At 38.8% G+C, this 25,785-nt stretch overlaps 1 pseudogene; it reads left to right on the top strand.

Moving 5' to 3' along the window:
• Positions 1-249: 249 nt before the first annotated feature.
• On the top strand, positions 250-24,847 carry LOC122351556 (annotated as a pseudogene).
• Positions 24,848-25,785: the final 938 nt, after the last annotated feature.

The following is a 25,785-nucleotide window of genomic DNA, read 5'->3' as shown; positions in this document are numbered from 1 at the left end:
AGACTGATTTTGTTGAAAAACTTGAATGATTCTTATGAGCCAGTTCATTTTAGAGAACTAATAATTAGAGCGCGAACAGGGTAGTTCGATTCCCAAATTATTGACTCTTCTGAGTCGGTTCTCTAAGTGAATCAAAACATACACGGCGAACAGCCGAGCTTGATTCTCAAACGAATGACTTTTATGAATCGGATCTTTATAGAATAGAACTGTAAATTGTTACTTTTATGTCCGTCTCGAAAAAATAATGAACCGATCGTAAAGCTTAAATAAGTTACCGACTATAGGCTATAGTGTAACTTTGAGATGCACGTGCGGTTTGCTGTCACAGTGTACAGTGTAATTAGACCGCTATTAAAAAAATAACTAAAAGAAATTGAATAAATTATTATTACCACTTATTTAATGATCTATATGAGCAATTGGATTGCGCTAAGCTGCCTTATTACAAGTAATATTACTACTTGTATGGTTTGTTTGGCTTTATTGACTATTCTAGACTTTAGAAATGATATAAAACGACTAGGCTACTGTGGGCAGATAATATATATTTTTTAATTATTATTATATACATATTTTTCCCTCAAACGAAATAAACGAACAGGACTGTTTAAAGGGAGTCAGAACGAGAGTCACGAAATTCTTTAGAACGCTTAACCAGAACGAACGGTCACCCGGAAGTGCGTGGTACTGACTACCGCGCAGTCAATGAATACTTGGAGAAGTTGACTATTTGGAGCCACAAACTGAACTACAGCCTACTTACTTCTCCACATAACCCTGGAAGCGTGTGATTGCCTCGCCTGCTGGAATGGCTCCATTGCTGGGCTGGTCGTGCAGACCGCTGCTTCTACTGCCTCTCGTTGGAATATGCTTCACAAAATTTGCAAAAGGTGAGTTATTATTCTTTTATTATTGTTCCAGGTATTCTTTATTACATAAGTTCATTTTCACAAAGGTGAAGCACTACTAGAAGCCCTAAAAGCGTTCCAGACGGTTTACGAACAGAAGACTAAACTGTTATAATTATAATACTTGTTGATATAAATACAGCAATGAAAGTACTTATAATATCCCATTTGCGGTTAGAACATAAAGCTTAGCCTATCCTAACACGACTACTGCAAGGAAATTAGACCGTATTGACAATGACAAGTGTTTAGGGGAGCTAAAGCTACTTTGAAGGTAATGTGACAGATTAAGTTTATATTTTAGATCACGGGTTATTTGGAAAGATTGTAGAATTGCATACTAAATACTAAGTTGCTTGCTGCGTCCCGCCAGTGGGAGTTCAAGAGCTCTGGTGGCTCAAAAGTTATATCTCAACTTTGATGATTAATTCCAAAACAAACTTCAGATTTTTGTCAACAAGGGCTGCGCGCTTCACAGCCGCGATTTCTAAGCGAGATGAAACTGGAGGATCAGAAAGGATTTATGGTCATTAAAATGAGCACTTTCTCTGTTTTGTCTGCTGCAATAAATACGAGGAGACTTTTGGTAACTGGAATTTAATATTTGCATCGCTGTGTGTGTTTAATCCCAGCAGTGCAAACAAACGTGTTGTAGATTGTTTGGCTATAGTTTTAGCCTCGAATGATGTCACCTATCACGTATGACGGCGTATCATGATTTAATATTATTAAAAGATGAAAATGTACCTAAATGCAATTTTAGTTGTGGAAATCTGAAAAGTTATACATAGCGGTATCGCTGGACCTAATGCTTAATGCCACCAATTACTTCATTTTTGTTCTTCATTCAGCCCACAATCAGTGACAGAACGTTTATTGTTGATATTATAATAATAGTATTATTACAGACATTGCCTCTTAATAAAAATATTGTGGTTACAAGACATTTATTTCTTATTTTCTATCCATATGCAAACATCAATTTACATCAAATGTTTCATTTAAATCAGTTGATTAGTTCTCGGTCTGTTCAATTAGCTTTTTACCTGTAATATTAAATCAATGTTTAAAACAAACATATCTGTAAATAACATAAAATATTTTTCTTTCCTCATACTTCCAGTAGCAATTTTCCACCAAGCCCTTGTTAATTCTTGACCCCGCGGCATATGCAGTTCTGATATTATAGTTACAGAGACCGTTATAGATCTCATTATGGTTGGGTATATAACATCAGTAAGATGTGATTGCTTGGTTGTTAATGTAATATTTTCTCAGCGCCCGCCCCCTCGGAGCCATAGCTCTTTAATAAGTTACACATGGAAAACGCTTACACTGAAGAAATGTTTTTGTTCCTTTTGGCTGCAGTCCAAGCATTGTGAACTTTTAGACCCGCTTAACTGCGCCAATCAATATGCTGGCTCTCTATCCTCCATAAATCTCTTCAGCGTCTCTGAATGCGTGGAGGTCACAATCTCAACTCAACACTGTTGCTGTTATGATGAAAGGATTTGTTTTAATTAAATGATCTTTAAAAATAGATTGGTGTATGTATGGGTGCGATGAAATATTAATACTGCAGAACTCTGGCTTACGCATATGGTGATGGTCTAAGATCTGGCTTTTTTTTAGGGAGATTTAATTTTGACATCTTATTTGAAAGAAGATGCTTCTTTCCTCTGAAGACTGCAGTGTGATTAAATATGGTTTATAAAGCCCTTATATGAACTTGATTGAGTAACATATCTCAGGATAAAGTAAAGTCAACTGTAAGTTTTAATGACATTGTATTTGTGATACGATGTCAATGAAAAAAAATATGCGTAGTACTCTCTTTTTTTTTTTTTGGAAATATTGTAAATGTAAGTGAATTTTACTTGAATTTAATTCAATTCAATTTATGTAATAATATATAATAATGTTATGTATTAAATTAATTATTGTTATTAAAAGATTAATGTTTTGATATTATTAATAAAAACACCTAAATGCAATTTTACTAAAATTTGAAAAACAAAATAAGTGATGTATATATATATATATATATATAAAAATATAAAATATATATATATATATATATATATATATATATATATATATATATATATATATATATATATCTTGATATATCTTGATAATTTTTGTTTAAATTGTTGTTATTTTTCAGACCACAATCAGAACTTTTATTATTATAATAGTATAATTTATTACTATTATTATTGTTATTACTATTATTGTAAGTATTTTGGTTTTGAGACATTTATTTCTTTACTAAAACGTCTAATTAAAACTGTAATTTCTTTCGTAAGATTCTGTCACTTATGCATTTCATTCTGGAAAAATATAGAAGGAAGAGATGTCTCTTTCTGTGAATAATGGCTCTGCACCCTGATATTGGATGTGAAGCTCACATAAAGAGACATCCACTCTCACCAGATGCAACCTCCATCCTCAAGATGCTGCAATGCAGAGATCAGGCTTCTGATATAGCTTGACAGTTTGTGAACAAATGATTTATTAGTAACCTTTTCGATGAACAAACATGTAATGAATTCTCATTATTCTAATGACATAACTGACAGTATTATGAATATTATATGACAATGATTATGTAAATGAATACATTCTGAAGGATTTTATATTTGTTTATATTTTAAAAAAACACTCTCAGCCTCACAGAGTGTTCTGTTAGCTCGGTACATTTTGTTTGGACGTTACGGCTACTTCACATTAATTTTCATTAAGAAATTTTACCGAACCCTGAAAAGCCATCCTAAGCTGCAAGACACATAATCCTCACTAATTTTTTCTTTCTGGGTTAAATATACCACTATTAGTCATGCCTCATTGAATGAGTCATTAGAGGAAGTCTTGTCTGAGCTGATAGCTCTATCTTTTTCCTGGGGTTTGACCCTTTTTCAAGACAAATGGCTCATTTCAGTGTTTGTTGAGACACTTCGCAGAAATGCGCAAAGCTCCTCCTTTACAGGAATTTTGAATGGCCTGTAAAATTGAAAGTGCCGTATCTAAAGTTCCAATGAAACATCATGAAAGGTCAGAGAGAAGTGTGCTCTCTTCATTAAACTATGACAGAGACTTTAATTGCGTCTGTCATTCCTTACACATTTACTCTGAAGAGCAACCCATGCAAGGCTGATACCATTAAATAAAGACTTACATGGAGCATGCAGTGGATCCTAAAATGTGCTCGTATGGCAGCTGTATTTCTCAAACACAGTGTAAAAGGACAACGATATATAGAGCAACAACCCAGGATCTTTGTGTGGGCCGTGAAAAGCTGGGTGAGATTACGGCGCGCTACACACTTTTACACCGTGTCGGTGATGTGAATACATTGATTTCAGTAGGCGTGTCAAGAAAGCATATAAACACAAGGGTTTATACGAAGTGACAACAAAAGAATTAGCCAACGAGAATGTCAGGGAGGCAGGTACAGTTGTGTATTCCTGCTCGATTTCAACTTAAAAGCTTTTCCATGCCCTTTAAAGGAAACGTAAAAGTACTGGGACTGCCATTAAATTTTACTGAAGTTAAAGTATAAAGTCAAAATACTTGAGATGTTAAACTAAAGCCAATATCCTGAAACCTAAAATTAGCGGCTGAAAATCATACAGTGGTTTGACATTTGAATATAATCATTCTTGGAACAATCATGAACCGACGGTGTTCACACTCGATGCATGTTCATCTATCAGCCGTGATAAGAAAAAAACACATTGCTTATAAAGCTGTCTGAAATGGATAGAACATTGTCGTTTATTGCTGGTGGGATTTTATTAACTTGGTAATCATTGACCTGGTACCCATCCACTTTCATGATGGTTGGAAAAGATCGTGAAGAAAGACAGGAAGGTTTGAAATAAATATGATATAAAAAACTTCTTTCATTTACCGTTAGTTATGTTTTATGTTGTCTTCTAAAAATGGACCAATTACTCTCATTGGTTTAAATAAAAGGCTATTTCCTGAAGAAAAATATATTTTAATAATGTTTTATTACATTTATATAAATTAAATGATAAGATTATAATACTAAAACTTATTTTCGTCCATGTAAATGCAATTGAGTAGAAGTACAAGTACTCAGCTTTGGCAGAACTCAAGTAAAGTACAGATTCCCAAAATAATACTTAGAGAAGTACTATTACTCAAATACTTTATACCTCAGCCTTTAAAACATATGTTATCGATCCTATTCATCAGATGAATCCCTCGTGTGTGGCGCTCTAAGACAGCTGTTCAGTGAGAATTATCATCATGCCCACATGGAATTTGTACCCACAGAGCTCCACAGAAAGCTTAGTAGATTTTAACAGAATTGGAACATATGAAGCAAACCCACACTTTCCATATTTGGCTAATTTGATAAAGAATTCCTTTTTCTTTTTTTTTAAATCAGTGCATAAAATAAACAGAAAATGTCTGCTGATTCTGTCTGGGCTTGCTGGGCCATATCCTTTATCAAATGTTCCACGATGACTCTTTGTTGGGATGACATCATTGGTTTTCATTACAAAGTAGCTTAACAGTAGGGGTAAGTCAAGGCACGTTCTGACATTGTTCTTTGTCTGCTTTTTAAAGGATCATAAAGGAACTGTATAAAGATCACATATCAAGGCTACGGCATTGCAAATAACCCTCCAGCCTGTTTGTTACTCATAGCACTATAGTGCGGTTGAGTAGTTTTAACACTAGATGGGTTTTGCATTAAAAATACACTATATTAATTAACATCAGAAGTACTGGCGTGGGCTATATTATCAACATTATTTTTTCAGTGTTTTTAAAATGGAGAAACAACGTCTTTTATGACAGGACCACATCTTTCTTCCACGCCGAGTCACTTCTGCAGGGATGAAACAGTTATTGGAGCGCACTGTTTTAGTGCTTAAAGTCTTCTCATTTACATGCCTTCAAAAGCGTGTGTTATGTGTTTATGTCAATGTCTGCCTTCAGCCATCATTATCAAATATCAAAATATAAAAAAAAAAATCACCAAAGTTCCTTTAAGGCAAGTAAGTATACTTGGCAACCATGTTAGTAACACCCCCAGCAGCTATTTTCTATCGCAATAGGCATGCAAGTGCAAGTCCTATCTACTTGAATGTGGAACTGCTTGAATGTGGAAACCGTCATATTATGATTTCTTCCATTAAAGGAATAGTTCGCCCAAAGATGTACTTACCCTCAGGCCATCCAAGATGTAGATGAATTTGTTTGCTGCGTGGTAAAAAATATATTTCAGAATCAATAGTAGAGATGTTATGAAGAGACAGCTAAATTAAAGAAATGGTTCACCCAAAATTGAAAGTTTGCGGAAAATGTCACTTACCCTGAGGCCATCTAGTAGATGCTCCTTCGTCTGAACAGATCTGGAGAAATGTAGAATTACGTCACTTGCTCACCAGTGGATCCTCTGCAGTGAGTGGGTGCCATCAGACAGTTTTGATGAGAACAGATAAAAGCACAACTCCAGTACAATTTACATCTTGTGAAGTAAATAAAGCATGTTTTTAATAGACAAATATATCACTAAATTCAAACCACTCTTTCTAGCCATAATATTGATTTGCTTTCCCCAATGAAAAAGTTCAAATGTCTTAATGATGGATTACACAGCTTTTCACTTCATAAGATGATAATTGATGGACTGAAGTTGTGTTATTTGTAGATTATATTTATGCATATTATACATATACTTACTTATTCAGATATTTTTATCAGCTGTTCGATTCTGACGGGACCCATTCATTGCAAAGTCTGTGATGTAATGATACATTTCTCTGAATCTGTTCTGTTGAAGAAACAAACTTATCTACGTCTTGGATGGCCTGAGGTTGTGGGTGATCTATTTCTTCAATTTATCTGATGATTTAATTTATCCCTTTCGATATATTCAGTATCAGTTATGAAACTAAACTATAATTTTACCATGCAAAATTTTACCTTTGTACTTAAAAGTGCCAAAGGATAATCGAAATTCTTGCTTTGATTCAGTTGAACAGTGTTTCCAAAAGTATCCACTTGTTTAATGACGCTGTTCCCATGGTAAGAATTATTGTGAATTATCGAGACCTTGTTTGATCTTGTGCATTAACTCATCAGATCATGACATCAAACTTATAACCGTGCTGAGGTTTCTCTCACAAACTCTACTGCACTGACATTTCAAGCTCTAAAATGGTATTCATGCATGCATAGACAAATATTGGGTCTCATCTTCCCTCTGACCTTGAAAGCTTTTGTACCATGATTGATGACATTTCACGACTACATTGTGTTTTCCAAGGATAATCAGTGTCATTCAGGAATAGTCTATACTCCCCAGTAGTACGCGGTGGAAAATATTTTTATTACAGCAGGGGTTTTGGACCGTTTGTAGTCTATAAAAGGGTTATCAGAACATTTTTCATAGATTATATGGAGACAGATTACTTACATAATGTAATAGTGAATGAGTTTTCTACTGCTTGCACTTGTTTTATGTATAGCTAAGCACCTGCTTCTCTAAATTCTTCTCCTGCTTAGAATATTCTCTTGAAAAAAAATATTTTCCAAACATAATTTGGAAAATTAGAGAATTACACCATGAATTTAGAGTTGTAAAAAAAATTGTATGAGTACCCTATTACCATTCCTTGCCCCTCCAAGCCTTTCAATGGGACTAAGCGGGTGTCAACAGTTCAGAAGATGTGAAATAATGAGTGTGCATTTATAATAAAATGACCCTCACTGTCACGCTCATCACTTCCACCTTCCACCGAACTCACCACATGGACACAATCCCAATCACCCGAGTACTAATCAGCAACACCTGCAACCACTCAACAACCACCCTTCATAAACCACACTCCACCTCTTCCACAACGCCATCCTTGAGGTTACAAACACGGAACCTCTGCCGTCTTCCAGTCAGCTTGTTTGCTCGTCTCGTTGCAATTCCCCTGGAGAGTAATATCCAGAGAAAGGAAAGAACTTGGACGTTCCTGTGATCCTTTTTGTTGAAGTTTGAGGCTGTACGCCACCTTTTTGTTGTTCATTAAAGAACTCCTTTTCTATTACAGCGACTCTGTTTACTTCCTTGACCGGAGCGTGACAGAAGGATCGCCCCTAGAGAAAGAGGAGAAGGGAAGAGGAGATGGAAGCCCCGGAGGTCTCAAATCTGGAATCCCTTCACGCCATCATTCAGGCGCTGCATGATTCCATCGCCGCGTCAACTCGACCGACTAGCCCGATAGCACGCCCAGCCACCTTCACCGGGGAATCCGCTTCATGCGCGGGCTTCTTGCTTCAATGTTCCTTATACCTGGAGATGCACCCGCACCTCTTCGCCACGGAAAAAGGCAAAGTCGCCTTTATCATCTCCCTCCTGACTGGTCGGGCATTGCAATGGGCGGAGGCTCTTTGGACGGCGAACAGTCCCCGAGTGAACTCCCTCGAAAACTTCGTTGGACATTTCCGAGAGGTATTCGGCCAACCGACCACGTGCATCACCGTCCATGACGAACTCCTCCAACTCCGGCAGGCAGACACGCCGATCAACGAATACGTCCTCCGCTTCCGCACACTGGCCATCCGCAGCGGGTGGAACGACACCGCCCTCCTCTCTGTGTTTCGCCAAGGACTCCACCCCGCGATTCGCCAGCAGATGGCGATATACGAGGATAATGTCGGGCTAGAAGTATTTCTCCGCAAGGCAACTAACGTGGCTCAACATCTCTCCGCCTGTCTCCCCACTCCGGAATCACCTACTGCCTATGCTGCAACACCACCGCCCGAACCCATGATCACGGACAATTATCGTCTTACCAGTCAGGAACGCTCCCGCCGACTCAGAGAGGGACTTTGTCTCTACTGTGGTGCTACGGCTCACTCCCTCCGCACCTGTCCCATTCGGCCACCACTACCGACGGTGAGTACTACCACCCTTTTACCCTCTGTCTCTCCCATACCACATATACATGCTAAACTACAATATGAGAACCAATTCTTCCCAGTGAATGTCCTGGTGGATTCGGGAGCTGCTGGAAATTTCATCTCTTCCCACAGTCTGGCCAGTCTCCACATCCCTCGTCTTCGAAACCAGACAGTGTATAAGATCACTACCATACAGGGAAAACCACTCACCAACGGTATGGTGCGCCACAAAACTCCACTACTAACCCTCCAGATTGGCAGCCTCCACTCGGAACCCATCACGCTTCTGGTCCTGGAGGAGGCAACGGTCGATGTGGTTCTGGGACGACCCTGGCTCGAACTTCATCAGCCTATCATCCGCTGGCGGACAGGCGAAGTCGTTCAATGGAGCCCAAGATGTCACCGAGCATGCCTAGCCTCCATCATCAAGGCCCCATCTCGACCCTTGCCGTGCCAGTCCACCACCATCGAAAGCCCGAACCGTCCACCACGTCACTCCCATCCCAGCCGAATATCACCCTTATGCCGACGCGTGTTCAGCAAAACCGCGCCACTCATCTTCCTCCTCACCGCCCATGGGATTGTGCCATCGACCTGCTACCTGGAGCCCAACTGCCCAAGGGCAAAGTCTATCCTCTCGGTCCCAGAGAGAGGCCATGGAGGAGTACATTAAGGAGGCACTGCATCAGGGGTTCATCCGTCCTTCAAATCACCTGCAGCCTCCAGCTTCTTTTTGTGGCCAAGAAGGATGGAGGTTTGAGGCCCTGTATTGACTACCGTAAGCTCAATGAACACACAGTAAAGTTTGCCTATCCGCTACCCCTAGTACCTGCTGCCCTAGAGGAGCTCCATGAGGCACAAATCTTCACCAAACTAGACTTGAGGAGCGCTACAATCTGATTCGCATCACGAAGGGGATGAATGGAAAACCGCCTTCCCGCACACCAGCTGGGCACTATGAGTACCGGGTAATGCCGTATGGACTCTCCAACTCTCCTTCCATCTTCCAAAACTTCATGAATGAGATTTTCCGGGACATGCTCAACCGGTTTGTCATTATATATATCGACGACATTCTCATATACTCGCTCAACCTATCCGATCATCAACATCATGTCCAACAGGTCCTACAACGCCTTACGCCATCACCACCTCTACCTAAAGGCTGAGAAATGCGAGTTCCACAAAACTACAATTCACTTCCTGGGCTACATCATCTCACCCTCAGGGGTTCGCATGGACCCAAAGAAGGTGGATTCAGTACACCACTGGCCCACACAACCTCCGTGAAACAACTCCAAAATTCCTGGGATTTGCCAACTTCCTACCGTCGTTCATCCACCAATACAGCCAAATTTCTGCCCCACTCACTTCTCTACTCCGTCACCAGCCCAGAGTCCTCCGGTGGAACCCGCAGGCTGAGACCGCTTTCTCTTGTCTGAAGTCTGCATTCTGCTCTGCTCCGACCCTATCCCATCAGACCCGAACCAGCCGTTCGTGGTGGAGTGTAGATCTGCGGCGACTTTGGGGTCGGCGCCATCCTATCCCAACGGACGGGTGAACCTCCTGTACTCCATCCTTGCGCCTACTTCTCCAGAAAACTGTCCGGCGGAGCAGAACTATGATGTAGGAGATCGAGAACTGCTTGCTATCAAACTCGCCCTGGAAGAATGGCGTCATTGGCTGGAGGGAGCAAACATCCGTTTCTGGTCATAACCGACCACAAGAATCTACAATATCTGAAGAACGCCAAGCGTCTCAACCCGCGACAAGCGAGATGGGCCTTATTCTTCACCGCTTCGATTTCGGATATCCTACCGACCGGTCATAAGAACATCAAGGCTGATGCCCTATCTCGCATTCACCAGCCAGACCCCATTCCGGAAGATGCCGAACCCATCCTACCAGCCTCCGCATTCTTAGCTCCCATCCAGTGGGCCCTAGGCGACCAGATCCGAAGCCGCTGCCACGAACCTGCTCCGCCAGGAGGTCCAGAAGGAAACTATACGTCCCCATCTGCGTTACGCCTAACCCTTCTGGACTCAGTACACACCTCCGGGATCTGGGCATCCAGGTAGCTACCGAACCCTCTCGCTCCTCCGTAATAGCTACTGGTGGCCCAACATGGCCGGGGATGTCGACCGTTACATCAAGGGTTGTGCAGTCTGTGCTATCTCCGCCACTCCTCGACGTCTACCTGAAGGGAAGCTAGTGCCACTTCCTATCCCACGTCGGCCGTGGTCCCATCTAGGCATAGACTTTGCCACCGATCTACCACCCTCCAAAGGGTATACCGCCATCCTGGTGGTGGTAGACCGGTTCTCAAAATCCTGCAAACTAATTCCCCTACGTGGAATACCTTCGGCCATGGGGACCGCAGAGGCACTCTTCCACAACGTGTTCCGTCACTTCGGGCTACCCGAAGACATCGTCTCTGATCGGGGGCCTCAATTCACATCCCGAGTCTGGAGAAGTTTCTTCCGCCTCCTCGGTACGTCAGTCAGCCTCTCCTCTGGCTACCACCCGCAGTCCAACGGACAAACGGAGCGGAAGATTCAAGAAATCGGTCGATATCTCCGGGCCTACTGCCATCAACACCAAGATAGCTGGAGCCAGTATCTGCCCTGGGCCGAATATGCACAGAATTCCCTCCGTCAGAGCACCACAGGCCTAACTCCATTTCAGTGTGTCCTAGGCTTCCAACCACCTCTGTTCCCTTGGACCGGTGACCAAGCTGAAGTCCCAGCGGTAGATTACTGGTTCCGAGAGAGCGAGAGGGTATGGGACTCAGCTCACGTCCATCTCCAGCAGGCAGTTGGAGGCATCAGCACCAGGCCGACACCGCAGATCAAATACCCAGCCTATCGACCCGGGATCGGTCTGGTTATCCACCAGGGACATCGCCTCCGACTGCCCTGCAAGAAGCTGAGTCCCCGGTATATAGGTCCATTCACCATCGATCGACAAATAAGCGAAGTCACGTACCAACCGCCTCCCTGCCAAATATCGTATATCCTCTTCTTTTTCATGTTTCCTTACTCAAACCCTATACTGACCCTCTCCTTCCTCCCTCCACAGAGCACCCGGAACCCCCCTCCCCCGAGGTCGAGAACTCGAATCCATCTATCGGGTCAAGAAAATTCTGACTCCCGGCGCCGGGCGGCCGGCTCCAGTACCTGATAGACTGGGAGGACTATGGCCCTGAGGAGAGCCTGGATCTACAGAGACGACATCCTAGACCCTTCTCTCCTGGATGAATTTCATCGGGCCTATCCAGACCGTCCTGCTCCCAGGGGCGTGGTCGCCTCGCGCCGTCCGGACCCAAGCGTCCAGGAGGCGCTCGTCGAGAGAGGTAATGTCACGTCATCACTTCCACCTTCCACCGAACTCACCACATGGACACAATCCCAATCACCCGAGTACTAATCAGCAACACCTGCAACCACTCAACAACCACCCTTCATAAACCACACTCACCTCTTCCACAACGGCGATCCTTGAGGTTACAAACACGGAACCTCTGCCGTCTTCCAGTCAGCTTGTTTGCTCGTCTCGTTGCAATTCCTGGAGAGTAATATCCAGAGAAAGGAAAGAACTTGGACGTTCCTGTGATCCTTTTTGTTGAAGTTTGAGGCTGTACGCCACCTTTTTGTTGTTCATTAAAGAACTCCTTTTCTATTACAGCGACTCTGTTTACTTCCTTGACCGGGCGTGACACTCACACTGCTCAGTGGGGTAAATAAAGGCCTCCTTAAGCGAGTATGTGCTGTTTTTGTGAGATAAATATATATATTTTTATTACCATTCAGGTCTCAGAGAGGTAGATATTCCAGAGGTCCTTGGTACCTGCTTTTGTCAGCCATGTTGTTTATGTAGTCATAAAAAATACCATATAAAGGGGACAGAATTATGAGAAAGGGTCAAGGTAAATCATCCATAGTGTTTTGAATGTAACATCACACTGAATGGTTAAAAATGAAGATCTTGCCATTGTAAACACATATACCAGACGACTGAACAAGCAACTGACTGAAAAGGTGTGTAAATATCCTTGTACAATACAAATCTGTATTCAGTGTGAGAGCATTTAAACCATGCTGATTTATTTGCCCTATATGTATTCCTGCCTGCACACGCTTACGCCTAACTGCCTCGTGGTGCTTAATGGCAGATCAGTGCTCTCAATTTCCCATTTTCTGTATTGTGTACAGACTTATTGCAAATAGAGATAGAGATCAACCAGTTCGCCTTTCACCTTAGGCGGTTAACTTGCTGTACAGCATGCGATGCGATGCTGTGGGATATTTTTCCCCTTAAGCCTTATGTTTTAACGTGTATGCCCACATCAGGTGTCCCATATGGTTGAACAGACCGGTGACCACACACTCATTTAAAGAGCCAGAATCGTCTCCATGCAGTCAGTTGCAGACCTGACAATGATTAATTGGGGTGTACAGGATTATTTGCTTCAGCGAGCCTTGCACTGCAGACCTCAGATAATTGCACCAGGTGACAACAAGGAGGATTTTCTGTCCGCGCATGAGTTTCATGGGATCCGACCACGACCAGGTTTACTAGGTCATCCATTGTTGTTATCTGTGAACGGTAGTAGAATAAACAAGTTTTGACCTATCTGGGATTTGAAGGTGTTGCAGACGTTGGTGGAGTGGAGGATTTTGTAGACAAAGACAATCTGCAATGCCACTGGTAAACAGACCTAGACATGGATCAAACCTGGACCCCTGAAAATATTAAAGGTCCGTGTAACATAATCATGTGTTATGTGTTTGCCTGATGAAACTGGAAATGATCTTCATCATGACTAGATAGACACGGCAAGTTTGTTCTTACTATACACGTGGGATCTGATTCAACTCATAGATCCTATCAGATCATCCCTTCTTGTAAAGTTCGACCAAAGTTAAAAGTCAGTATACAACACAAGCAAATGACAAAAGACAAAAAACACCTTAGATTTCTCTTCAAAAAGTTAGGAGCACCCAAGGAAAATTAAGAGCACCACTGGCAACATCCCACCAATTAAAAGCTTTAACAATTAAATCTCACCCTAAATAACTTGTTCTGGCATTTCTTTTTGGTGATGCATTAATCTTGATTTTTTTTCATGGCTCATTTAGAGAGGCAACATTTTACAAGCAAACAGGCTTTTTCCGATAGAATAAAAAAAAGAGAATACATTTATTGGTTGCACTTTATTTTGATAGTCCACTCTATACTTTCTACCTATAAGTAACTTAGCAACTACATGTCAACTAATTCTCATTCATTTGCAACTACATGTCTACTAGTTCTCGGAGTAGACTGTTAGGTTTAAGATTAGTAGAATAAGTTGCATAATTGCTAAATGTATGTTGTATGTTGTGGACCCATCAAAATAGTGTTAAAGGTTATTAAGCAGACGGTCTATTACCTCTAATGACTGTTAGTTGACATGTAGTTGCTAAGTTACTTACTTTTAGTGGAATGTCTAAAGTGTAATGTGTTAAATTTAAATGAGATCATTTGCAGAATTTAAAAAGCTGAAGCAAAACCCAAAATTGACTTTAGATTTTTTAAATTATGCTACATAAAACAGATTTGTGCAAAACAAAAACAGCAGATGGACTGAATGAAAATGGAAATTCACTCTCTTGACAGCGGATGAAAGTGGTTTCTTGGAAAGGTTTCTTGGAAATACATTCACATAACCTCCCTTCTTGATTAAAAATAGAGTGTTTTTAGGAGAAAGTATCAAAGTCTGAAGCTAATAATTAGAGTTTGTGACCATTATACATATACATTTTCTGTGGAATCTGTCAACTCAAATCTGCAGTCTGGATCTGATTGTTGGCAACTAGCATCAACTTCTCCAGACTGTAAACTGGTGGAAAATTGGGGCAAAAATCATGTAATGTATTTCCGGTTAGGTTGACCTTTAAGGAACAATAGTTTAAGATTATTATTTTGTAATAGGCCTGTCGCAATAATCAATATATATACTTAACGCACAATATATGTACGTGACCTCAAGATTTTTTGGTGATGCAATATATTGCCCATTATATTTACTTAAAAAAAACATTATAAAAAAAACACAATAACATAAAAAAAAATTTTTGCACCCCACTTGTGCCTATGTCTTTTGCAGCTTCGTACATAATGTGGTGTAGTCACGAGGTGCTGGTTCAAATTATTTAAAAATCCTTCTCACGAAAATGTTTAATCTGCAGATTTGGCCTTGTCTGGGGATCTGTGCTTTTGTGCAGAGATCTGGCTGCTAAATAGGGTTTGAACGTGTATTTACATTTTTTTAAGGTATCTAATATTTTGATAGTTTCCATGATCAAACTTTTTAGAATTAAATGTTCGTTTGTCAGTTGAAAGTATGTAGACCTTCTTGCATTATTATGCTGTTATACTACACGATTATACATTCAGTGGCATAAAAGGTCTTAAAATGACAATTATTTATGAGGAAATATATCGTGCAACAAAATGTTGTGACAGGCTTATTGTGCAAGGCCATGTTGCAATGTTTATCAAGATAACCAAAGCAACCTTTCCCTTTGTTTGACCTTACATAAACTTTAAGTCATCAGTCACAATTTCATGATTCAGTTTTTTTCTTGATGGTATATATCTGTATATGTGCCCATAGACTTTAGACTGCTGACTAAATCAGATAATCCTAAATATGACTCAGACTGGTAGAATCATACCCTCATACTATAAAACTGTGACTACTCTCTACCACTCATCTGTATTTCTATCAGTGATATTACTTCTGACAAATGGACAGTTCTTAATATGCTGCATTATAAAAGGGGCTTGTTATAAAACTGACTCACTGGTTACTAATTCACTTTGCCACTCATCCTTATAGTGTCATTGTGCCTCACGGTGTTATTAATCATTGCGCTTGTTGCTCAGGTAACTAACAGCAAACCCGAAACAAACATGACACGTTGACACCTGCAAACATTGATATTTACATGCATTGTGCTTTCTGTCAGTTTCTGAACGTTTTACTCGTTTCAGATACTGACCGATGTGCTAAATTCCACCTCGCGATAAAATCAACACCTCTCTTTCATGACGGGTATAAAACAAGCAAGGGCTGAGTCTCAACGTGGGGCAACCTGCCCGAGCTCAGCATCGGCTATGAGGCACCAGTTCTGGGTTGTTCTGACCACTATCCAAATTGAGGTAAATCCAAGTAGAACAGAAAATTCAAGCTGGGTAAAAAAAGCAGCTGGCAGTTGAAATTTTAACAGCCAGATCTCTTTTTTTTCCCATTAGACAGAAGTTCTTTCGGGGGTTGTCTGTAGTTCCAGGTATCGTCAGTGTTATGATACACCGAAATCGCTTGTTTAAATAGTACGCTTAAAAATAGAATTGTGAAGGAAGTGCACAAAATGTGTTGTCTTAAAAGAGCTGCTGTGTCCATGGAAATGAAGAACAAAACAAGTCCTCTGCAATTTTGGCTCACATAATTAATATAATTATCCTGTTCAGAATTTTTTATCTTCATAATGTTAAATAGAAAATAATAAAAAAAATAATGGTTTCTCAAGCTACATATGACAATGCGCAATGTGTTTTATGTTTTTATAGTAGTGTGTGTGTATATGTATGTATATACACATACATACATACATTAGCTCTCATAGAAAAAAAAAATATCTACCTACAGTTTTCAGTACTCTCGAGCAAATCACAAATGGGAGAGATACAAACGAGATCAGATTTACCACAACATCAGATTTTGTGAAAAGTCTTCAAATGTCAATTACATTATTGTTCATAAATTTGGAGATTCATTTTAAAGATGAATACTTGTATTAAGCAATGACAGATTAAACTGATCAAATGACAGTAAAGACATTTATAATATTATATATTTAGATATTTGAAATAAATACTGCCCTTTGAACTTCCTATTCCTCCAAAAAAAAGAATCCTGTTAAATTGTATCAAGGTTTTCACAAAAAATATTAAGCAGTACAACTGTTTTCAACATTGGTACTCATACAATATGGTTTTGAAGGGTCATGTGAGTAATAATTCTGAGAAATTCAGCAGTGCATCAGTAAAATAATGTTTTTTTGAAAATTATTATTATTACTAATAATAACTGCATTTATAAATAAATAATAAAATATATTAAAATAGAGCACATTTATTTTAAATGGCAACATTTTATAATATAACTTTTACATTTAAATCAAATAAATGTAGCTTTTATCAGCTTCTTCTTTTTTGTCTGCATTAAATAACGATGCAAATACGAATATTGATGTTTTACTTATTTTTCTACAATGGCAAACCCATCAAAACATGTGTTATAGGGTGTGCCCTTCCTGCTTTTATGCAGGCAACATTTTTATCCAGAGCATGTAGAATACTTCTTTTCAACCCGAGGCCATTGTGGAGAGAGTATTTTTAGAGTGGAGAGCTTTGAGGAGATGAACATCAGGATGTGACAGGATAAGTGATCCAACCGCCCCGCAGGATGTTGTCACTCAAGTCCAAGACCATCTGTTACTTTAGTCTGTGGCACTTTGAATTCAGTCCTTGTTGCGTGAACAGGAAGGACTGCAGAGTTCACTTCACCCAGCATGCTCTTAGAACAAACTAATACGGTTGGTTCTTGGTAGAGATTTAAGAACCTATTCCTGTGGAAAACTATTTGATTTAAACCATCCAAATTTACATTCAAGAAAGAGTGCTTTATCTTTCTCGTTGGCTGGAGAGCGGAAAAGTGTAGGAGGTTCATCCTGGTTTAACCAAGCGTTAAACACCAAGGGCAAAGCTGTCAGATTCCTCAAATCTACAGATTGTCATGTCAATGAGATCTCTTTGAGCAAACGCTTTATTAAAAGTAGGTGTATAGTAACTTTGCAGAGCCAGAAAGCTCTTTCACCCTTACAAAGCCTTGGGTGAGAGCTTATAGTTGGCTTAAATTTACCACTCAGAGTTTTGTGAATTATGTCCGAAGCAAATTATAACTTCTGGCTGCCTTCCACTTTCAGCAGATGGAGTGAGGTCTGAACTCCACATATTCCATCACTCATGCGCCCTGAAGAAAGACGAAGGGCCGTGCAAAGGCAATAAAGGACAGGTTCTACTTTAACACTGACACAGGTCGCTGTGAATTCTTTGAATACGGAGGATGCCAAGGCAATGCTAACAATTTCGAGACCCTGCAGGACTGTGAGGAAATGTGTCTTGTGAAAGGTAAGGCAATATTTACCTGACTTGTGTTCTTCTGTGACAAAACAAAAACAAAAATAGCAGAATTTATGTATAATAATATTTAGATTCAGTGCATCATTCGGAATGAGGATGTGTCCTGTTAGTCAATTCCATTTTCGCTCAGTCAGTATATTGGATGGCCTGACCTTGACTTATGTGTCATGGCAATATTCTACACACCCATGAAACAGCAACCCAGATAAGGGTATCTTGGGTAAAGTAAAGCAAAGATTACTAATATAGTATTAGGCAATAAGTTGTGAGAGACTGTGCTATACTGTGAACGAGTCAGAGCTAAGAAGTGTTTTTAAGGCTCAGTGTGTAATTTACTCACAATGTCGTAAGGTCTTGAGGGGTTTATTGCTTTTATGAAATGCCCACTACATAAAAATATTAGTTCATTAAGCAAAAAGCGCATATACATTGAGTCCCACAAGTCTAGTAAAAGCGCTGCTGTATTACATTTTCACTTACTGTTAAAAAAAAAATTATATATAAAATATGTATATATTAATAACGGTTAGTTGTATTCCTTAAATTATGTGTAACCTCTACTGGCGTTATGTTGCATCTTTCATCTTAAATTTTGAGACCACGCCCTTCCTGTCTAATAATCATTTTGTCATGTGTATGCGGCACACTTCTTTGCAACAGTCTGCTGTTTTTCCACGTGATTAGGGAATATTACTGTATCTAATAGTTTTCTGTTTTTGGTACGATTATAAATGCCCATATGTCCATCAGTTTACACTGTAATGATGCTTGCAATTAGTTTTAGAACATAAAGACGGATAACAGACGTTTTCTGAGAGATAAGCAGATGTCTATGTGAGAGAAAACATCACATATGGTATTAAAAATAAATGATGCAGTGGATGATAAGTTATTCTCTGTTTTTATTTAAGCGGCATTAGATGGGAGGAGTGTTCGGAACATTTGTTGCTGTCAGGACTATTTTTAGCTAAATTATTGAAAGCCAAATAAAACTCTATTATAGCTATACATATTTTAAAAAATATTAAAATGAGAAGCACACAACAAAATTACTAATTAACAACATTAAATAAAATTAAAAGTACCATAAAATATGCTTACTCAAAATATTTCATTATATACTGTTATTGTATATAAAGAAAATGTATTCAAATTGAATCTTGAATCAACATTGAATTATGTTGAATCAACATAACTGAAAATATGATTATATATATAACTGATTAATCAGATCCAAAATAAAAGTTTGTTTACATAATATATGCACTGTCTATATATTATGTACATATAATTGCACACATACAGGTATATATTTAAGAAAATATATTTATATATATATATATAATATAAATTGTATAAATGTACATTTAAATACGTTAACTAAATACATACTGTATGTGTGTCTAAAACATAGTAAATATCCACACAAGCATATATTATATAAAAGAAAAGCTTTTATTTTGGTTGCGATTAATCGCAATTAATCGTTTCACAGCACTAAATATGATATAATAATTTAATATACATTTAAAATGTTATTGTTCCTTTTTTAATCTTATGAATAAAACAGTTTTCTTTTACAGTTTTTACTGTTATGTCATAGTTTTGGACTACAGTGAAGTCACTGACATGTAAAATAATAACAGCACATTAGTGCAGCACAGTAATGTGGGTGTTGTGTACGTCATATCCGTACTTGTATACAGCTGGAATGCCGTATTGACCAATCAGCATCCAAACCCGTTTTGTTTTATAGCCATAGAAATAACACGCATTCCACCATATACTTTTATGATAAGAGTGAAAAGTTCACCATGAGGGAGTCTTTCCCAACGACTCATTACCAGCCCATAAAAAAACTATAATGTAACGCATTGGTGTGGTACTGCAATTATGGATCAGTTTAGACGGATGTGCAAGCGTTATAATTATAACCTACACCATATTACCTTGTAGAAGGTATGACAGATACTTTAAAAAGCACAGGGCCACGTTAAGTTATAGTTTTTTTATAGAACAGTTTTTTTGTTCAGAAAACCTTTGTGCTTTTAAACAAAGACATTATTGTGTATATTAGCTATGTGGGAAGCCATACATGGAATAATGCAGGGATTGTAGTCTTTCAAAGCAAAGCTTTGATAAATGCAAGGAATTCTAATGGGACTGTTTCATCTTCAATATTGGCATTAAATTAGTGTATATATATATATATATATATATATATATATATATATATATATATATATATATATATATATATTAAGCAAGCAAAATGGAAATTGCCAGAGGATGAGAGTCAAATTCATGGCAACAAGCCAAATCTGAGATGAGAGAGATGAAAGATACCTTTTAGGCAATCTGATTATTTCTACAAGAATAATAGGGAACTCTTGGTCCTTTTCCTGATAAAACGAGGAAAAATGTGCAGTTCACAGTAAAGTCAGGCCACATTGGATTATTTACAGCACTCTGGTTGGTTGGGTGAGTCATATCTCATTACGCTTTCCAGTGGGGTCATTGTGATTTGGACAGGCCCCTGCAACGTCGCCTCCTGTGAGAGGTCATCATAATAATCAGCGCAAAACAGACTGTGTCATGTGACTGCTAAACAAGCCTCAGTCCCATCACAGGCACAGAGTGGGAAAACAGAAACTTTGCGGCTCATTTGGACAAACACCTCCAAGGGCATGAGCTCTCGTAAATGCCTGCGAAGTATTGCCAAAGATCCCCCGTGGAGGCAGAAGAGGAAATTGACTGCTGTGTTTGGATTCATTTCTTCTGCACTCTTCACCACATGCCCCTGATTATTTGCAGCTCTGCCAAGTCAGTTTCTAATTTCTGTGGCCACCAAACTTGCTTTTCTAGTAATAGAGAGAGCATTTAACTCTTTAAACATAACAACCCTTCTAACACGGCATCTGGTCCTCAATGAGCCAAAGAGGGTTTATGTCACACTCCTCTTGGCCAATGCTCTGATGTTACTGCCTACTTAATTCTTGAAAAAAAATTCCATAAGGGCTATTTTTTGAGGAACCTATCGTTGAAGAACCCATTTATTTTTGTCTTAGAGTGAAGAAGATTTTAATAATACAGAGAAGCTGTTTTTCTAGACAGTGCATATCTCAAGCATAACCCCCTTTTTAAATAAAAAACTCATCTTCCTCCCTGTTTTCTCGACACTGTAACTGCATTGCAGTGCTGTGAGTATTTTTGTCCCTTGCTTGTCACGTTCCTAATTTGTTAGTCACTTTGGATAAAAGCATCTTCTAAATCAAAAAGCAACAATTAAACAAGCTTTCACTCTTTGCATTTAAGCACTCAAAATTCAGATTCAAAGGGAATCGCTGAATTTATGGAACAAACATCACATAATAAACCACTGCGAGAAATGAATGACAAATGTCTCCATCTAGTGAATCAAATCATTGGTGCAGTAGTTTGTTTGTGTTTTTGTGTATAAAATATGAGATAGAGAAAGAGGCGGATCAACAGGGAGAGAAATATCTTTTTTTATCTTTTATTTTCCCTGTTTTTTTTCAGAAATATTTTGTTAAAAAGTTTGATATGTGTATTTTTGTGCCTCTGCTGGTAGTGGATGGTATTGCAATTTGTTTGTATAAGTCAATGAGGTGTGTTATGTGTTGTGAGAGCTATCTGTATATTCATCTCAATGGGGGTTGCTCAGCTGGTGCAGAACATACTTGAAAGTAGCTGTCTTGTTGCCATCTTTTTTAATGAGCACTCGGTTAAACATATTGCGCATAAGTCCTGTCCTTGTGAGTAAATGATACATGGAATGAGAGACACTAGCCTGGCATCAAGACAATTTCCTTTCCTAAAAAGCACCCAAGAGGTTGTTCGGTTGAACAGCAGTTTTGAATAATTCATTTTGGTAAGTGTTTTAGATGCATCCCCTCTACACTTCTGCTAGAAGTCGAAGTATATTGACTATGACCATTTAAAACTGCATAATTCATTTGTAGCATTTCAGTTCAGTAAATTTAATTCCGTTTATTAAGTGTCCTTGTGAATGTGAACTTTTGATCAATGCTGTATGCGAGTGGTCATTTGCTAAGCTTAATTAGCATTCGTCTGCCGCTCTCGGTCAGGACGAATGTCTGGGACGTGGAGTATCAGAACAGAGTATCTAATACAGTAAGTTTAGCTGCAGCCTGATGAATTCTCATATATCAAAATGTGCGGAAAAGGGATTGTTTTCTCTGTCATTTTGCATGCAAGTTCGGTCATATTCAGCGGTTTTTTAATGACTGAGATAAACTAGCAAATTAATTAATTCATAATTTACTTTGAAAAATTATTGAATAGAAAAAGTTATGTTAAAGTTGTGTTTTTTTGCCCCATTGAATTTTCTGCTTACTCTAGTTTTTGTTCTGCCCTTAATTTAGTTTTAATCACTTTCAAGCAGTAAGTGAGATACCGCAATTAACATTGACTTATATCCAAAGACAGCAGCAGGCTTTAATCTGTATGGTCACTTTGTGACATTTATGATCAGGTTAGTGAGATTCATCATTCTTACTAAATCCGAAAGAAGAGAGAAAAACAAAACACCCTGATGATTTCTCCCAGCTGATTGGATTAAAGCTGCCTTTCTCCATGATGAATAACCACTTAAGTGAAATATTTTAATTAGCAATGCCCATAAATAAATTCTGCATTACAGGGCAAAAACGTGGCAGGAAATTAAGTGATTTTTTTAATCCCTGGAATTTTGGAATCCAGCCATTCATTTATCAACGGCATGTGCTATGGATGGAGCTGGAATATATCAATCACTCCTGCCTGTCTGTGGCTTATGGCCAGGGTGTTTGTTAAGGGGACGGTAAAGCTGGTTCTGCTGAAAGCTGCTGCTTTAGAATTCAATTCCGATATGTGTCTAATAGTGATTTTTGCATCAAAAACTGTAAATAAAAAAAGGGCTGTAAATTCTTACCTGTAAAAAATTAAGTAATAGTTCACCACAAAATGATCAATTTGCCTTTATAAAGGAATAGTCGGCCTGAAGATGAAAATTCTGTCATCATTTGATGATGAAAGAAAGTTGATAACCAGGCTGTTTTGAGTCACTTTTGACTTCCACAGTAGGAAAATAAAAATACCATGGAAGTCAATGGTGACCCAAAACAGCTTGGTTACCAACTTTCTTCAAAATATCTTTCTTTGTGTTCGCAGAACAAAGAAATTCATACAGGTTTGAAACAACTTTAGGGTGAGTAAATGATGAAAGAATTTTCATTTTTGGATCAACTATTCCTTTAATACCCCCTCCTCCCTCCGCTACTGTGTATGTGAATGAAAAAATCACTTTTAATTTATGTTCATGTCTACAGTTGATGAAAGAGAAGCTTTAAATAAGGACTTACACAATTTATGGTCTGTCCCATCTTTTCCTTGTTTTTAGAGGATAAGAGTCCATGCCATCTGGAGGATGAGCCGGGGCCATGTCGAGGACTGGTGCCAGCGTTATTTTTTTGATTACAAGATCCAGGAATGCAAGCGATTCTTTTATGGTGGCTGCTTTGGGAATGCCAACAACTTCAAGACCATAAAGAATGCCATGAGAGATGTCTGCGTATGTACCAGCAACATACCATTTCTCTTCTCTGCAATTTTCAATAATGACATATTGTTTTTGTACAAGCCCTGTGATTAAAGTCATCTGCATGACAAAGGTTACAGCCCTTTCGTATTCTGATCTCAATAACCTTCCTTCCATAGTGCAATTAGCACTTTTAATTCAGCCTATTGTAATTCAGTACACATTCTGTTTTTAGCAGTAATTTGAACAGTCAGTGCAGAATGGCAAATGCAGAAAAATTTCTCAGCACATTTAGTGCTAAAGGGGTCCTATCATTAGCAATCAAATTATCCTTGAAGGATAAGGAGGTTACAACTATACTGGACCCAATGGCAAACAGACAGCTTGTATGTGTTAGAGCAGCTCTGTATCCAATTTCACATGTGAAGAGGGCATTTACACGGATGCCTTAAAGAGACAGCAGCCTGTTAAAGGTCAGAGAGAAGGTGAAAACAACAACAAAACTAAACTGAAACAATAGTTGTAGTTGACTATTCCAATATACGCCTATTCAAATTAAAAATACACACACACACACATATTTGCATTGCTTTGACCATTCCTTGCAGATTCAACCTTATTGCACACCAGGATCGGTCGAATATATACTGTTGCCTGCATACTGTGTCAAACCACTTTTCATAAAAACAATGGGAAAACTATGCCAAAACCCAGCCATTTTATGCAATTTAGAAATCTCGGGCAGGACATAACTGGCAAAAAAGGAGGCCATCCAAGTATTAAACTGGAAAAACAGATTTCACTGACAGGAAACATGTTAGAAGTGCTACCTGAGAGAAAAGACTTTTTGTAACAAAGGGACAACAAATATGATCATATTTTTCATTTTCTTTACACTTTTTAGCCGCCTCAAACCGCATGGAACACAATGCTCCATTAATGCCAGAAGAAGAAGAAGCCAAACCCAAAACAGAGCCTCTCACGGAACATGGTGAGATGAGTCACACAGCCTGCTTGTTCATAATATCAGAAAATCCTTTTTGCAGTGATTTGTAATTAAAGGTGTGTCTAGCCATTTTTTTTTGTTTTGGATATTTGTTGGACCTTTTAATTCACCTGCAGTATCACAAAATTTTTTCGTAGAAATACCATTAATATCTTTTATATGAATCATATTCGTTGCTTGTGTATTCGGTCCTTTTAGTTTGAAGCTTCATTGAATGCATCACATGTGTCACTGCAGAGAATGTCCCAACCATCTGCACAGGAAGCAGGTGAGAGTCACATCTTACACACGTGTACAAACACACACACTCAGGCAGAGGGTTCTAGACAGCTGTGCCTTCGTGTCAGAGAGTCTGTTTGTCTGAGTCCAGAGGGCAGCGTAGCAGCCATTTCTTCTGCCTCCTCCTGCTTATTTTGACAGTTAAGTGCTGCTCTCTGCTCCACAGCCCCAGGGCACATGACATCCTTGTCTGGCACACAGATTGCACAGAAATCTTAAGTCAAATATATGATTTTGTAATAACAATACTCAGTTTTGAAAAGTAAAAAACTGAATATCAACTTCACAAGCATATTTTGCTGTTAAATGACCTCTTCTTGGGCTTTATGGTCTTTAGGGGAATTGCAAACAAACTATTAAAGACTTGCAATTTTCCAAATTTACTTGGTCGTGTTAATTAGAGCTACATATTACTCCACATTTGCCTCTTCTTGCCTTAATCACAGTGGTTAATGAAGTATAGTAAGAGACGTTCACCATCCTGTCAGCGTTCTGCTGTACTAATTTATCATTGGCAATTTACTTCCTGGGTTAAAAGTAACTGCAAATTAATTACAATAATTGCTTTTGGGTTAAAAGGGTGACTTGGATGCACACAAGCTCAGTGGTTTCACTGAAGGACAATGGTTAGATTTTACTGCCATCTAGTGAAACAAATATGTAAAGGCCAGTTGCTTTTGTCATTCCAGCTAGAATGAATAAAGCACTGCAGTCTGGTTTCTAAACATAAACTATAAATGAACCACAGTCACAAGAAATATAAAAAAATTTTAACACTTAACCTGTTCACATCCTATACAGTGGAATAAAACGTTGAATAATCAATAAATAAGAAACAATAG

This window comes from Puntigrus tetrazona, chromosome 9, assembly GCF_018831695.1.
Source record: "Puntigrus tetrazona isolate hp1 chromosome 9, ASM1883169v1, whole genome shotgun sequence".
Taxonomy (NCBI): Eukaryota; Metazoa; Chordata; class Actinopteri; order Cypriniformes; family Cyprinidae; genus Puntigrus; species Puntigrus tetrazona.
Note: the sequence above shows the minus strand (reverse complement) of the source record. Positions and strands in the feature narration are given on the sequence as shown.